This window comes from Xiphophorus maculatus, chromosome 19 (assembly GCF_002775205.1).
Source record: "Xiphophorus maculatus strain JP 163 A chromosome 19, X_maculatus-5.0-male, whole genome shotgun sequence".
NCBI lineage: Eukaryota > Metazoa > Chordata > Actinopteri > Cyprinodontiformes > Poeciliidae > Xiphophorus > Xiphophorus maculatus.
The window spans coordinates 14,464,746-14,482,586 of record NC_036461.1 but is presented as its reverse complement, the minus strand read 5'-3'; the positions used below and the strand labels follow the sequence as shown (position 1 = coordinate 14,482,586).

General features: G+C 35.9%; 1 protein-coding gene across 1 annotated transcript in view; it reads right to left on the bottom strand.

Annotated features, from left to right (window-relative positions):
* Window positions 1–17,841, bottom strand: part of LOC102230895 (leucine-rich repeat and fibronectin type-III domain-containing protein 2) — a 135,006-nt gene that overhangs the window by 46,722 nt on the left and 70,443 nt on the right. Inside the window, exon 5 of the mRNA XM_023353261.1 lies at window positions 2,734–2,821. The gene's annotated coding sequence lies outside the window, so the exon portion shown is untranslated. The remainder of the gene's footprint in view (window positions 1–2,733; window positions 2,822–17,841) is intronic.

The window sequence follows — 17,841 nt, the reverse complement described above, 5'->3', positions numbered from 1 at the left end:
TGTGTTACTCAAGTGCATCACATCACATTCCCACCATTCCTGGCTCTGACTGCACATCCAAACAGGCTTATCTATGGAAGTAGCAGTTTGCAATGACCATTCATGGAGCACTATTAGTTTTGCTAGTTTCTCTTTTGATTGGCTTTCTTTGTTATGTTACGATCTAACTATATTGTTGGCTCCTATTCCTAAACAATGTTAAAATCAATACGTAAATGGCTCCATCCATTCTTACTTACATAATCAACCTTGATTTAAATGCAAGTTTTATACTACAGATTGCTTTTATTTTTTTACCTGGAGCTCAATTTGTATTTCAATATATGTGTCTGATGTTTACTTTTGCAGTAACCTTAAGCTTGACAATGTGTCAGGGATGCTTTGTCTATTTAAAAAAACAAGGCATCACTGTAGTTCGAAAGCAAAAAAATCTAATTGCCTACAAGCTTAGAATATAGATAGATAGGACACTTTATTATTTCCTTTTGGATTTCTGCTGAGGAAAATAGTCAAATGTACCTAACAAGAGGTTTGCGTGTACCTGTGTGTTATAGTTCAACAAAAAAAAAAAAAAAACGGGGAGATGGATTTGACATGTAAATTTGGGATCTATATCTGAACAATTTGCAAACACCGGACAAGATATTTGTAACTAAAAAAGCTATTCTTGGCTGATGTTTGAGTATATTTCAGGTGTGTCTTGGTGAAATTAATGCTCCGTTCTATTTACCTTCGAAGTTGGAACTTACCTGAGATGACAGCGTTTCAATTAACACAACAGGAGATTTCAACATTGCATCACCCAATAAGAGATTGTTTGCAATATCTCAGACTCTGAAGATTTCACCAGCAGAGTAAAACATTCACTTGAATACTGTAATACATACGAATGTTATTTCCATTGACATTACCAGCCTTGCACTATAAATACCCATATATTAACTTTGCACACATTCAGTTTGTGCTTAGCATATTATTCATTTGAGGGAGAAAAGTACATCTTCATTTTTTTAAGCTCACAGCAGAGTCCATGAAGATATTATCCAAATGTTTTCTTCTGAAACCGAACAGAAATAATGATGAAAAAATGACTTGTGTTGGGGTAAAAAAAAATGGCTGATGTCTCCATGCGAAGTTAGTAACAAAAACCCCTCTAGCTATAGCCCACAAAGAAAGTCTCAGCTAGAGCAGAGATAAAACATTTACATGCATCATTACTGTGATCAGTTGGGGGAAAATACTCGGCAAATGGTTCATGAGAAAAAAAGAAATGAGGAATGCTTCATTTAAAAATAATTGTGCTTATAATGTGCAAGCATTCACATGTGTAGGAGGTGTTGATAGCCTGGTTAGCTCCTTGAGTTCACGACATCAATGTAATGCAGAAATGAGAAGGATTACATTATATACAACTTTTACACATTTTTTTGAGACTTTTTGTATCGTCTCTTTAAAAAAACACTGTGTCCAGACGTAATCAAGATTGAAAACACATCATTATTCTAAATCAGTTTACAAGACGCAACAGAAAAAAACGTGAAAGAAAAAAAAAAACTAAATCCAATTGCTGCTCCAATAGGTTGTAAGGGGAAGCTCCTCTAAAAGCAGGATTTTTTCTGAGTTTGCTGTTTGGAACCAGAGGGAAAGACATTAGCAATTACTTTAGCAAAGCAATTGTTGTTGCCCATCAGTCAAGTGTCATGAGGTCATGTTCAGGCAATTTAAAGTCAATCACTATACACATAGATTATTCCCAACTGAAAAAGTTTCCCAGATGTAGAAATTTGTAGCAAATTCCAAGTAAGGCCATGTAAATCTCAGATTAAGTTCTTGCATTTTCTCTAAGACTAAAACGGCTTGTTTTTGACTTGGGTTAAGGTTAGCCACTCTGGAACAATGTCATTAGGACGAGAACAAATTAGAGATTTGTGGCAGTAAGAAGCATGCTTGGATAAAACCAAGCACAGTATTTCAGCACACACTTCACACAAACTGTCAGGCATGGTGGTGGAGGAGTGATGATTTGATCTTGTTTTGCAGCTGCTGGCATATAGTAGTTAATAGCTACTTATACAAATCCTTTTGGAAACTCTTGGATTTAGATGACATCTGTTTTTGAAAGGGAGCTCAGACAAAGGCTCACCTTTGTGTGTTTACAAAAGAACTGTTCTGTTGATAGGTTTGAGTTGAACGTGAGGTTCTCTGTAAACCAAAGTATCCTATAGTTCAGTGTGAAGCCATATGTCTGGCAGCGGAAGCTCATTCAACTAGACACTGATCCAAATTGAAGAAGAAAATCTACAACAGAAGTTGAAAACTGTACCTGACTGAAATGGTTAGGTTAACTTTAAGAGAGCAATGTAGGAGTTACTATCTGGGAAACCTAAATGAGCTGAAGGAACATTGTAAAATGGTATCCTTCACAATGAATTAACACTTAAAACAATTACCTCTAGCTGCAATAGGAATTGCAGCTAGTTCATACAACCACCAGCTAGAGGTGGTTGTATGAACTGTTGAATTTCCCACATAGATTTTTTTTTCCATTTTGGCTTAATCTTTGCTTAGTAAATAGTGTGACTTTTTTTTATTTTGTTAACTTCTTCCTCTTGAGAAAAAGCAAGAATAAATCCAGAAACCAGATCAGAAAGTTCCACATTATGACCTTAAGATTCTGAGCTTTTGATACAATAGCGATGTCAGGCTTCACGCTGTGACAAAAGCCAACCTTACCTATATTGTGGTGTATTGTGCCATATGGTCCCTCAGAAAATTCTCCAGGCCACACATTCACTCTCAGAAAGCTGGAGGAACACTCAGCCTACAGAGAGGAGATAAAAGAAAATGGCGCTCAAAGTCTACGTCCCACACATCGCTTTTGCATGAACATGTCTGTGGAAAAGGTGTTAAAAATGAAAAGGTCAAGTGCTGTTCCTTAGCAGGTGAATACTAAATCAGCCTTTATGCATTAACAAATCGCTTGATGTTTTACACATTTGACCTTTGTGACTGTTCATAATTCTTTATTTCTGACACAGTTAGAAAACTATCTCCTCTACATCCTAAACAAAACAGGGGTGATTACACATCTCCGCCGAGGGCAAATCTCACCGCTAAGCTACAAAACCCTTTAAAAATTCAGACAGCAGAGCTATGATTTGGAGTGAATTATGTGCTTCTCAAATAAAAGCAGGGTGAAAGGAGAGAAAGAGGGGGATAATATTGCTGTAAGGAAAAATTATTGAAATTTTGCACAGCGGGGTGTTTATGCTGGGCTTTGGCTCCCAAGTGACATTATAATCTCTGCAATGACTTGACGAGCATTATTTGTCTCTTTGTGCTCTGATTTTTCGTGGCCAGTCATCCCTACAAGCTGTTTTCCTTTCTAAACACGCAGCAGGGGCGCTGCATTACGTGTTTGCATTGGGAGATTGTGTGGGAGTGAGAATGTGGGTGCAGACGCACGCATGTCAGCGAGGACATCTGAGTTCTGCTTCATGTGTGAGGAACCATCAATGACACGGCTCACAAAGATCATGCACTTATGATATGTTTATCTGCAGAAGCTAACAGAGGAAATATGCTGTCCTTTGGTTTTGTTCTCTAGCTGTAACGATGATTATTTCCTCTTGGGGCTCATGAGGTCTGGTTTCACTGAACCACATGATCCAGCCAATTCTATCAATGCTGATACTTGAACCAATGGCGTTCATAGACATCTAGACTCTCGCATTGTTCTGCCCCTGGTGTTGCTTTCCAGTTCATTGCTTTTGTGTTCACCCTCAATTTTGCCCTTGCGGTCCAGCACTGGATGTCAGCCTGATGGGTGAAAACCTTGCTAGAACGTCACCATACAGTTCTTTGACAGCTAAATAAAGTTTACTTTAGTTTCTGGCTTTAGTTTCAGGCAGCCCTGACTGAACTTTACCTTCCACTTCTTATCAAATCAAACTAAAAGGCCAAAATGACCAAGTTATATCAATCAATTAATATATCAATCAATCCATAATTGAGGTATAAAAAAACCACCAAAAAACACAATGGGAAAAACCTAACTATTTAAAAGATGTAAGAACAAACAATCTAAGCATATATAAATACTTAAAAAATAAGTTAAAGGTAAGCAGATAATTTCATAGCTAAGTCAGAAAAATAACTACGGTAAAAAAAAATAAATAAATAAAATATGGAATAACAGAAAAAAGAGCTAGTTTGTAAAGTAAAAAAGATCAAATGAATAGATGAATAAAATAATAGTGAATCAGAATTGACTGATGGGTAGAAAAATAAAAAAGCAAACAGATATTCAGTTCACATAATACTATATAACAGTACATGCATTTTAATACATGAAAGCAAATCTTTAATTCTGGAAAATTTTAATGAATTTATAAACCTAAAATGTAATATATCAACAATATAATGAGAGCAAATTTTATGTTGAAGCATTTATATTTAATGTTTAAATATGAATATTTTCTTCTTATTAAATGTCCTGCAAAGCCCACCTTAAAGAAACACTTTTATGACTGGAAAACAAACCTGAGCTTTCTCTCAATCTACTCTTGTGTAGAACAAAACTAAGTTTGAAAGTTAAAGTTAGTCATTTTGACATAAACATCTATGATGAAACATTAGCATCTTGCAAAAATGGGTAAGAATATATAAATACTGTAACTGCAGGTCTCAGTAGTTAAAAAGTTATCTAAATGTAAATCCGCCACTTTAGTCTTTGTGTACAACAGACTCAAAGATGCAGATCAGCAATCTGATCAGCAACACTGATGTATTTAACAAATTAATATAGATTTTCATTTTTATTACATGATGAGACACACCTTTCCCTAAAAATATGTGTAAATGTTATTCTAATTTAAATATACAAACTGCAATGATTGAGGAAGGTGATGTGTTTAATGCTGATTATTTTAAATCCCCCTTTTTTTATGGAGTTATCATTATCCTCTACAGATTAACAGTCACAGATTGCAAACAACACATTATCATTCCCTGCCTTCATTGAGATTCCATTTAAAGCTGCTGCTTTGCACATTAACCTGCTGCAATGCACATTCAGGCTTGCAAAATGAGTGTGGGAATTGAGACTTTCAAAGACGCCAGGAGAGCACAGTTTTATTACAACACAACAAGACTATTAATCACATTCGCAATGCATTTAAAATCTGTTCACTCCTGTCGGGCACCATCATTTGGATTTTGCAGAGTTTAATTTACAGATATGAACCTGTTGTCCAGGCTACAATTTGCAGCTTGTAAACCTGAAAGGTTCAGAGGAACCAGAAGAGAATGATGGTCATTGGCTCAGGATGCACAACAATATATCCTTCGTTTATCCTTAGCACAGATAAACTTTCACACAGGCTTTGTGTGACAGCCTGTGTGGAAGATGGTTGAGCTACTGTAGAGTTGCAAAGGAGGCAAGCTGTTTCTATAATGAAATGAAAAATATTTCTTATATTTGTGTCAACTTGTAGATTTATGTTTTAAAAATGGTTGTGTCCCGAACAATAAACTACATGTAACTTAATAAATTACAGAATCATTAAGTCCATTTGAAAACATGAAAGTGATGTATTACTCAGGTTGTTTTCAGACAATGATGTATGCCAAGCATTACTTCCATTAAGCTTGATGAATTTAGTTTAAATTTAATGAAAAGCTCTGTTTGTTTTGTGAGTATTCACTGTTTAAAATAGGTTTCACTAATTAAGTTGAATGACAGAAATTAACGTCCGATAACATTCTAATATATTATGAACAAAATACAGTAATAAAGTATATAGTAGCCTGAGGGAACCCACTAACTTTTCAGAACATAACATGTAAGTTTCAGGAAAACTTTAGGACCCATTACATCTTACATCATATACAGTCCGGCACCTCAGTATCCAGTAAGTTTTGGGAAAGCGACTTGATAAAAGTACTAAGTAATTGACGTAAAGTCCTGTGTGAGTTCAAAGAAAGGAACCCGTAAAATCTAGGAAAATAGCAAGTAAAATATCATTAAAGTTCTGAAAAGCACCCAGAAAGCTAACTGGAAGATTCCAGATACATCACTTATATCACGACCAAGTCCTTAAAATATACATGGTAGGGTTACAAAAGGTAAGCAATATTGTTTGTAGCAGAGCATGGTTGTCAACATACCCACTACAGACCCGTCTTGACTTTTTTCTTTTTTTTTCTTCAAAAAAGCAACTAGTGACAAATCTAGTGGCTTTCTTTGTTATTCAAGACTTTGGCGTAATTTGAAGCAAAAAACCAACCAAACCAAAAAGAAAGTATGTTTAGTACTCAGCTAGATTTAGCAGGAATGAAATATTTATGAACTTTATTTTTGGAGACACATTCGGTTGTTACACACGACAGTGTCAGTGTTTGAGGCAGACCAAAACATAAGTTTCAAGGACAAAACCAGGTTTCTTCCCAGCCGCAAAAATATCTTCCAACTGCGCCTCCTGTGGAGAAGCGTAATCACATTTTCCACAAGGGTGGCTGTAGTGCCCGGGAGAAAAGGCTTTATCGAATCCTCAGACGTTGTCATTACGCAGTCCGTGTGGTTTTCACTCCATATCTGTGACCACTCATCCAGCCAGTGCCATTTAAAGAGCATCAAAGCTGGGGAACTTGTTATTACATAGAAAAGAGCTTGAGATAACATACACAAGGAGAAATTACAAGGCAGCTGAGGGATACCTCTGGAATTGTATCCAGACGCTATTCAGAAAAGTATCTAATACTAATGCTGAAACAAGAATTTGAAATTTTTTTCTGGGTAGGGTTCTAATTGAGTTTCTTTTGTCAGAATTCTTCCGCTGATGCAGTTTTGAGCAACATCACAAAACTGCATCGGAGGTTGCTCAAAACTCCAATGCAGTTTTGCAATGAACAAAGAGTTGCTTGGATGAACTAATTTTGATGGATTTTACAATCCTAAAACTACTAAAAATATATTTGCAGGCTTTGGGGTTTGCTAAATTCATAGCTCATCCTTTTAAAAATGCATTGGATTAGAACATTTATGTATTTAAGTTGTAAGGTTAAAGAATTTTAAATGCACCATTAAATTTAACGCTCTTTTGTGAACAGTTAATCTTTCAGAATGCAAGCATGTTTGTGAGGCTAAAAATTACAAGAAAGAGTTTGATTTCTTTTTTACTGTGTTTGACTAAATTTTGAATGATGCCAGATAGAGAATGAGAAGAAATTATAAAATTTCACATTGGAGATTAACTAAATCACTGCAAGCAAAAGTTGTTTTTTTTAAGAGTGGTACAGCATAATTCCAGTCCAAAATCCCAATAAGATTTTTGGACTCTCCGTCCACTTCAGTCTGAGCTTGTCTCTAGACTTTTGTCTCTAGATGTTCAAATCTGAAGAAGACTAATGAAAAATCCTGACTACCTCTTGACTAACAACTGTCAAGAGGTAGTTACATAGTACGACTCAGGTTCACTGATTACAAATGTGCATACAACAATTTGAACAATATCTGTCCACTTCCTTCGACTTTACAATTTCACACTTGTTCTGGTCCTTCACATAAAATACCAGTAAAATACACTGAATGTTGTTGTTTAATGTATAAAAGGATAAGTACCTCTGAAAGGCACTGAGCCTTCTGATCTCAAAAGCACCATAAAATGAAACAAACTCGACATAACTTGTTTACCATTTGTCCCATAGCTGTTATTGTTCCTCCACTGCGGCTCCCTCTCAGAAAAAAACTGGCTTTTCTCTTGCCTGAATGGCAGAACAAACTATGTCACTCCTGACGCCTTGGCTTGGACGAGTACGAGTGTTAACTTCAGCTTGGATGGCACAGACGTGCGGGCCATCTGGAGTCCTTTCTCCCCTGCGAGGTTGGTGAACATGTGGGTTAGAATGGAGCCAAGCTAAGTTTAAAACATGTCCCATGGGAATTTTGGCTGGTTGTCATGAGCACAGAGCAGCTCTCTACCCTGGGGGTAATGTTACACAGGTAGCACTCAGACACTGTGAGCTAAGGGTAATATACAATATAAATGTCTAAATGTGAAATGAAATGTAGTGTAAAATTGAAAACGATGGCTGAGAATTTTCAAGGTGAAAAGCTTTCCCGAGGCAGTGGCGGCCTTTGTGCCAGCACCTGACGTCTGTACAACAGTTTCTCAGAAAATCGTCAAGAGTTGAGGGACTTTGTTTTTCCTGCTTCTGCGACCTTCAAAATGTGCTTCCTCAAATGTACCTTGATACAGATCTAGAGAAACTGAATTTATAAAATAGTGATGGAGATGAGAGAAGATCACTAGCCATGACTGTCCGGCAAAACAATCTAATTAGATTACCATAGTTCAGCTGCTTGTCAATGTATTTGGTAAGGCTGGCCTGCATAGAAGGTTAGTGCCAAAAATCCGTGTAAAAAAAACAAACTTTTTAGGTGCTGAACATCAAATGGAGGCTATGCAGATAAAATAATTCAGGCTAATAGATGTGGAAAATATCAAACTGAAATGAAATATTAAAAGGCAAAGAATGCAAGCATATAATGTTGGTACTCTGTATATGCAACACAAGAACTGACTATAAGGGAAAACTATACCAACTAAGTTCTAACTTACAGTATATTTCCAAAAGTAGAGTAGTTTGTTCTTGAACTATGAAAGTTTAATAACTTTGAGAAAAAAGTATGCCCCGATTATAAAATATTTCTCTACCTCTTCTAACAGCCAGATGAAAAAAAGATAGGCATCCACAGGCTTTTTGATGATTTCATCACTATTCACTTAAGTTAGTGTACAGGTCTGTTAGTACAGAGTTATATCTAGAGAAGTGATCAGGTAAGGGTCTCTCATAATTTGAGTTCCACATCTGAGTATGAATACCAATGTTTTGCAAAAGTATACTTTAAGTTTTCCACAGTTTGAAGTGTCCAGTCACTAGCTTAAGAACATTTTGCATGCATTTATGTTCTCTAAACTTTTAGTTGACACTTTTTATAGCAAGCTGTAATCTGATTTCAACCTATGCCCCAAGTTTAAGTCTTTTGCAGCCTCCAACAGGTGTTCTTTTACACAATCTTCCTCTTCATGTCCTTCCTGTCTGTCCTGACGAACTTCCCCACAACATTATGTTGCCACCCCCATGTTTCACTGGGCAGATGATGTGTTCAGTGTGATTTCCAGTTTTAGTTTTTCTACCACAGCTGCTGAATGCAGAGGAAAGTTGCTGAAATAAAGCAACTTTCCTCTTGCCTCAGTTTCTTAAGGAACAAATCTATGGAGAGGATGAACAATAGTTGTCCTGTCAGCAGATTTTCCTCCTCTGTATTTCACCTCAGGTTTTTCAGAGTTATCATGCTTCTCTGGTTATTGTTCTTTTGGTCAAAACTGTCAGTTTAGGTGAATAGTCTTATTTTGGAAACTGTAACATGCCATACTCTTTTCATTTCAGATGATGGATTGAACCATTGGTGTCCAAAGCTTAGGATATTGTTTACAACCCAACGCTGCTATAAACTTCTTCTCCACTTTATTCCTGACCCGTCTGTTGAGTTCTTGAATATAAACTGCACTTGTTCACAATTGCGCCACGCATGACTGCAATAATCTTTAAAACACGTAACTGGTTGCACGTTTGTTGTAGATATTATCTGATCCAGCCAGATAGAGAGAGAAAAAAAAACACATAGAAGCTCAATCTTTTGATCTTGTCTATATATTGAGGCGATGCACATTTAGTGTCTGGCCATCTTAAAAACTGCATGAATAAAACTTAACCTGAGACAATTTTATGCATTTTAATACATTAGAAGGTCAGCAGATTTAATTTCAAAAGTGAAGCCCAAATATTATGAAGATGAGAAACACAAAATGACATATTTAGATCGTTTTTCTTGTTTTAGTTCATTATGGCTTCCAGCTAATGAAAGCCTAAAAATCTGTTAAGGGAACTGAATTTTAAAAACTAAAATTAAAGAAAATGCTGGCCAATTCAAAACTAAATCCATGTACTGTACTGTGTGTGCTCTCAATGATTGGCCAGGCATTTTTTTCCCATGAGCTACTGCATGGGAAAAAATGCAGTATGGAAAGGCTCTTGAAGCGTAGACTGTATTGTTCACACATAATGTTTCCAACCCAAAGTGTTCAGTAGGATAACTTCCACAATCTTTTCAATGCTGATAATAAACTGAAGATTTCATTGAGTTTTAACTTCTAAGATTCAGAGTCTTTTGGGGTCTTTAACAGTATTCTAATTCTAATTTCTTAGGCCTTCATGCCTGATTTCAACCCAGAGAAAAACTAGAAGTAAATTTGGTCAGGTAGCACACTGTGTCCTTCCAAACAGATGATTTATGATGAAGGGATTTACATTTCGTTAACAATGTGTCAGCATAATGTAATAGAGAATAATGAGCCAAGTAATAAATTCAATACACATCTTATAGATAGAATTAAAGTTTAGTCCTATAGTTTACTTTTTCTGAGTGTTTTAAAGACTATAAATCCTATTCATAAAGCATTACAATCCTTGCAAATAGTAGTTTGGGGAGTTTGTGGAGTTTCAAGGTTATATTATGACATTTCCCTGCTTTGCTAAATAAACACAACTTTGCTTCTGTGTCAAAAAAACTTAAAAGTTGTCCAGAATGAGACTTTCTATGCAGTGATTAGGTATGCAGGAGCACATAGTGGAATACCTCGAGGCTTGTAGCACTGTGATAATATTTACCAAGCAGGAATCAGGGGAAAGGATAAAAATCTGTGATTTTTCCTCCCCTTGTCAATGTCCCACAGTTGTAAAAACCTGCCCTTGAACAAGCACAGAGGGCCGTCTGTGACGGACAGGCCTTGAAAGGCGACTTCCTGCGATCATGTTTACTCGTCTCAGCAGCACCTGTTGCATTACACCCACGCATGGCTCATGCAAACATAAGAACACATAGGTCTGTTTCTGATCTAAAGGGCAGGCTACCAACAAACCAATGTACAAATGCAGTGAGTAGCAGGGAATCACCAAAGGTCAGGAATAAATTAGGATCTCCACGGAGAGCAGAAGTCAAAGTCAATAAGAATAAAAGCACTACTGTTTATGTTTTGTATAAGATCCACTTTCACTTACTGTGAAAAATGGAGATCTTATGGTAGGAGGAACGGTCCATGAAAATGGCAGGAAAGAAAAAATGACATTTGGATAACCTAAAAGACAAAAGTTGCTTCAGAACTCAAACTGTTCTCAAGCAGTATAAATCTCCTTCTAAGGAAGATTTATACTGTATATAGTATATAATAGTATATAATATATACTATATTATATGGTATAATATAGTATATACATACATATAATATAGTATAATATCGTATATACATACTATATTACATTTAAAAAATCAGTAAAAGAAAACAACTGACAAACCTGGTCACTTATGCTTTGCAAAATTATCCTACTACATTACAACCACAAACATCAAGGTGTTTTAATGGGATTTTATATCAACATAAATTTGTGCACAACTATGAAATGAACGGTGTGTGTTTTCAGGATTTTGTTTAGTGTTTGTTCTCTGCCACACATAGCATTTTGCATGTAGGACAAAAAGTTTAATCATGGTCTCCTGACCAGAGCAGCTCATTTTTACATGTGTGCTCTAGTTTGTAAGAAATGGGACATCCTAATATTTGTGTTGATGAAAGATTCTCCCACTTAAGCTGCGGATCTCTACATCTCCCCCACGGGTGCCACTGCACCTGTTCTTTTCTTGCTCAGTTTTGATCAGCCATGTTTTAGTATGTCTATGCCATACTTCTTTGAGGCAAATTAAAGAGTTCATTCTTTTCCAGTGCTCTCTAGCAAACCTTTAAGGCCTTTGCAGAAGAGGTGCATTTATACTGAGATTAAGACACAGGTGGACTCTGTTGTGACATGAAGTTGGTTGCGCTTGATCTTATTTTGCGAAATCAAGGGATGCATGCCACAGCTTTTGGATTTTTATTTGTAAAATGAAACATGACATCCTTCTGTGCATTAAAACACGCATTATGAAATCCAATAATTTACATGTGAGTTTGTGGTTGCAACCTGACAAAATGCGGAAAAATGTTCAAGGAATATAATGACATTTGGGAGGTTCATGAGTTCAGGAGAAAACAGTCAGCTTTAAATTTTAGGGTTCTGTACTTACTTCACTGGAACAAATCCTTTTTAATCATTTCACTTCATACTTCACTCAAATTTGGAAAATACAACAATTTAGTAATGTTCACTATCTCAACAGTTGAATCTCTTTTGACATTTGTTTTTAAGGATTGATTGTTTTTTCTGCTCTTGTCAGTCTTGTGTATTATTGCAATCTGTCGCAGGACAGAAGCATGATTGCTTATAAAATGTGAACATAGTTGAGTAAATTGTTCTTCAGATCTCCCAATTTAATTAGTTTAGATTTCTTAGGCTTACTGATAGCAAACTGTACAGTTTAGGTTTTTCTTCAAAGATCTTTGGTTCACAAAAACCCAAACCATTATTTCTGAACTGAATTCTATTTTCAGCCAAAACTGCAGCACAAAGTCGAACTTTAAATAATTTGAGTATTTGTGTTTTTGTTGGATGAATCTATATCCCCACTGTGCTGAGAGATAGATCTTTGAGAATTAAAACAAACAAATAACCTGTGTAGTTTTGTCATGCAGGCCAATATGTAGGAGTAAAAGCTGGTCTTTCTCACTTTGCTCTCTATTCTTCTGTTGTGAATTTCTTAACATTTAAAGGCTGTCAGATATTTAATTGTTACCCTGAAAGCCATCTAAGTCAGTGGAAAACATGGGTGTGGAACATTGCATGTAAACACTGGAGCATGACATTGAATTATTTTCTGCGATAGATTATAACTCAAGACAAAACTACCCATGAAATATTGGGTATGTGTGTACACAGTGTCTAAAGACAAATGAGTTTGAATAATAAAAACATCCTATGCTACTAATGTAATTTGTCCATTTTATTTGGCAAAATTACAAATTTCAAAAACCTTGGTGCAGAAGTGGAGTGTCATCAAAGGAAGGAACAGATTGGTTTTATTAGGAGACTGTTGGGTGAAGTGATATTTTCTTATGTACAATAACAAGTTCCTTCTTTTATTAAGTAAGTCAGTTAGTCACTGATAGGCAAAGTGTAAAATTATAAATAGAAATAAGACAAAGAGTATAAATAATTTTCAAAAGGCTAAATAGCCTATTATATTAAACAGATACATAATATTTTGAAGGTTTTTCAATGCTCATATTGGATTATTTTATCATTTGAAGGATGTCTGTTTCATTTTCATCCACTTTAGAATAAAGCAACCACATTCTTTCATTTCAGCCTGACTTCACTGACGTAGATATCAAGTATTTTGACTCTATTTTATAAAATTTAGATAGTAAAGAATGAATCCAGTTCACAATTTGTCATGGCTATACTCTTTCTTAAAAGGCAGTAAAGTTTATTGTTAGACAAGTTTACTGTTTACATCAATCTTTAATCAGGTAAATGAGTGAATAATATCTTTCAGTTGTACATTTCTATTAATCTGAGTATGCTATTTTAATAACTGCATATTATGTTTTTATATTGTAAATTTACCCTTACTGTAAATAATCTTATTCAATTTGTATGTGTTTATATTTTTACTTTAGTGTGACTATTCATGCTTGACTTGCTCCCCGGAATCTCTCCACTAAGGAAAAATACAGGTTATTTTTATTTATATTTTTGTGTTAAACATGCAAAAAGAAGCATGCTGAGGCAGCAGCTTTGATTCTCACATCAAGTCTGAATCTGGTACAGGAATTGCTTTCTAAGTCTTGTCCTTTGCTGAATACCAAGAAAACCAAGTATGATGTTTTTCTAAACAACTGGAGGTTATTTTGCATTTTAATGTCTTACTGAGGGACAATGAGCTCAGTATTGTGTGTGAATTTCAATATCTTTTATCTAAGATGCCCAGCGTGTTAAGTTTGATCCTGAAAAATTCTAACAGACAAGACCTTACTTAAAGTCTGACTTTAAAAAATGAAGGTAATTCTTTTTTTTTCAGTGAAGTCTATGATGATTTATTCTCATGGTTGAGCTTTCTTTGCTTTCCTAAAAGTGTTTTCATCTTATAAAAGGGCCTGAAATGTGCTTCCAATGGCAGCTCTTGTTCTGATGGAAAAGCTGAGGGCCTTATTTTCAGGACATTCCTCTCAAGGGACCACAGTTGCTGGGTTACAGAAACACATCTCCAGTGACAGCCAGGATCAGTTTCTTGACATTGTCTTGGTTCCTTATATGGATTTGATTATTCTCTGAAGGGAAAAGTGACACTGACAGGCATAGACATGTCCTATAAGATGAACCATGGAGTGCAAAACAAACCATAGGCTGTGTAGATATGATATGTAGGAAAAAGTGATGCCAGCTGAGAGACAAAATGGACGTTGTAGCCACAAAATGGACGTTGTAGCTTAATTTCTGCTTCCTGTCTCCACTATTTGTTACAAAAGTTCACAAGCTACCAGAAAAGTTCACAAACTATCACACTATCCATGTTCATTTTGTATTTTAAAGATGGTTTATACTGTTTGGTAGTGTGCTAGTTATCGGAGAACCAGCCAGCAGCACATCTTTGATAGAAACCGGCTCATCAAAAATGTTCATGTAGACTTTGAAATACTTACAGGAGAGCATATTTCTCTAAAAGCTGCACAAAGGATCATTAAAATATTATATTGTCATCTAAGTAAAAAGTGAAAAGACATGTGTATTTTTGAAAGCGATCTTAAATTTACAGATTATTCCTTTATTAGAGAGTTAGCATTTTCAAAGAGGGAGGTAATTAGGTTTTCCACAACAATGTCTGATTTTCTTACAAATATTGGTACATCTTTTATACAACGTACCCTCCATGACACATGCAGCCCATAAAGGAAACTATTGAATAATTCTCAGCTGTTATCACCTTCTCTGCCTGTGGTTCTTCAGTTTTAATACCTTGTCAGACATATTAAACTCCTCTGTGGTACAGCATTTCACGCCCATTCCCCTCCCTGCCTCGGATTAAAAAGAAAAAAAAAATCCCCTCTGCAAGCTATTTATAAATAGAACATGGTATCACACTGAACATATTTTTGGATAAGGAGCTAAAGCGGCTAAACTTTTAGATTTATTTTTTTTTTTTTCGCCTTGTACTGCTGCTGTCACCAGAGTTTTAGCTTCGTTTGTCAGAGAGTGTCATGCAGCGGTATAGCCAGTGTATTCGGATTCGGGTCGACCACCGAGAAAATGCAGCTCCAGATTCGTCTCAGTTGTTTCTATGACTCACAATAACAGGTTTTTTAATAGAGAAATCCAGAGAGCTCAACTTCAAAGGGGGGTTAATTTAGATCCTCTCAGCATTTGCCGCTCTGCCACAACCTTTACATGAGAGGAAGAGAGGATTTTTACAGCTTTAATTTGTTTTTCCACACTTAAACTTCAGAGAGAGTTTGGTTTTACAGCATTAAAACAAACAAAATAAAGAATAACAAGAAAAAAAGACAGATAATATTCCCTGAAAAGAGGTAAAAACCTAGAGAATTAAATGACTGCGACCTGATTTCTCCTAATTTTTCTCTAGTTCTACAGCTGACAAGAAGATCAGCGTCCTGACACACAATGCACATGGAAAATTCATGACATTTCCACATACTGCCAAAAATGAAAGCAGGGTAGGGTGCATGGCATGTGGGAATAGGTGAACTGTAAGGAGAGCCTTGGGGCTCTGCCTAATGAGAAGGATTAGGGAGCTGTGATGGGGCCGGTGTCGGGCAGCCCCAACTTGGCCACTGGGAAACTGAAATAAGATGGAAGTGGAAGCGCAGGTCAAATTTCAGGCCAGATTGTTTAATCGACAAGAGCAATCGAGGGATTGCAGGGTTACACTAACATGTTATCATCTCCTTGATAACCTGCTGAGAGAAGATGGAGCGAGAAGGCAATTTAAAGTCCAGAAATGTCTTTTTTTTTTCTGCAGATATATTTTCTACCCTACGGGGCATATCTACACTGAATTACTTAATTTGTGAAGAACCTATTTTACCACTTTACTGTTCCTATTGTGACACAGGGCTACAGATATTTTCAGAAGATAGTGGCTGACCATTGCACCCCTGACAGGCTATTAAAGAAAAGTCTGCTATTGCAGAGTGAAAAAAGACATTTTTGACAGCTTGGATTTAACTAGTAAAGTCTCTCCAAAACATTTGAGAAGAAACGTGAGACAGCCCAATTTGCCAAGGGCCCCTACCAAAAACATTTTTGACTACTTTGCTGGATGTGATCAACACTCAGTGAGCAAATTTAGGCTAAAAATATGCTTTAAAGATTTTTTTATGACAAGCATTAAAGACTTATAAAGGTTTGGAAAAAGCTACAAAATATTCACTGCAGCGCCATTGTCCAGCACTGAAAAACAGAATATTTAAAAGGAGTACATTTATTCTCATTGGCTAAAAGGAACAAAAAGAAGGTGAAGGTGCAAAAATAAACACTTTCTACACGTTCACTAGTGTTGAACTCATCGGCAGCTTGAGTTCATAACATTTCTGAAAGATAACTGCAAATATATTTTGCAATAGTTGCTTTATTTTTAATTTTATTTTTCCATCTAGCAGCTTTTTCGCATTCAGTGCTTAATTTCCATAGGGTATAAACATAACATGACACAGGTGGCCATTTTTGTTAGCAACTCTGAAAAATGGTACACATAAGAGAACATGCCATTGAAGTAAGATGGATGTGTGTTATCTCTAAACTAGAAAATGGCTACAGAAATAGAAGACAATGAAAGTAGGTCCGAGTCTCAACCTAATTGTTTAAAGTCCTGCGATCAGACTGTACCTATTGCTCTTAAGTTGCCTACTTAATTAACATTTAGTAGGCAACTACTAAATAATAAGTTGCCTACTAAATAATACTAGATTGTAAAAGCCTAATAATTATCACAGAAGTAACAATTTAAAGTACTGTGGCCCAAAGCAAATCTGTATGCCACCTTATCCCAAAAGAAACAGAATAACAAAGGATGATGAATTAAGAGACTCAAACTCCAGAGAGTTAATTTCCTAACAAAAGAAAACAAGCTGACATCGCCTGACAGAGATCCACTAGAACAAAGGAAATTTTTGTTGTAAGAAATTTGCTGCAAGCAGTCAGTGAGCTCAGATCTACTGTCAGCCTATTCACCTTAAAATCAAAAAATAATGTGTGAGTAAGATACAAAAGTACTGTGTACTGGTAAGATTATGTGAAATTATTGTGGCATGATATAGTTGTATGGTATAAAGTCTCCTTAATGGGTTAAAAATAAAAACTTAATAGTGATATTATAAGTAGTTTTCACTGTTTTCTAATGAAGATTTCTAATTCTTAAAATACAATTGCACGTTATGTTCAAACTGTGGTGGTTTCTGGCCCCTTCACCCCCATCCCATCCAGTTGTTTGCCAGAAAATGACCGGATGTTGTTTTTTTTTGTGTGTGCTTGGGGTGTCACTAGAAGCAGTAGACACCCAAATGGAAGCACAAAAGGTTGAAAAAAAATCCTGTGGAATGTCACACCACAAGCAGTCATCTTTACAAAACCACAAAAGCTTATCCTTAGAGTCTGTGTTTGCAGCAGCTGTTTACAGAAAATCCAGATTTTTTGCTAATTGTTACTTGTGCTCAGTTCAAGCTAGTCATAAAATGAACCGAATTTGCTCATACTTTATAAAACCTTGTACCTATGAGGTTCTTCAGCTGAAAAGCTTTTATACAGATCACTGTTAATAGTGCCCACAAA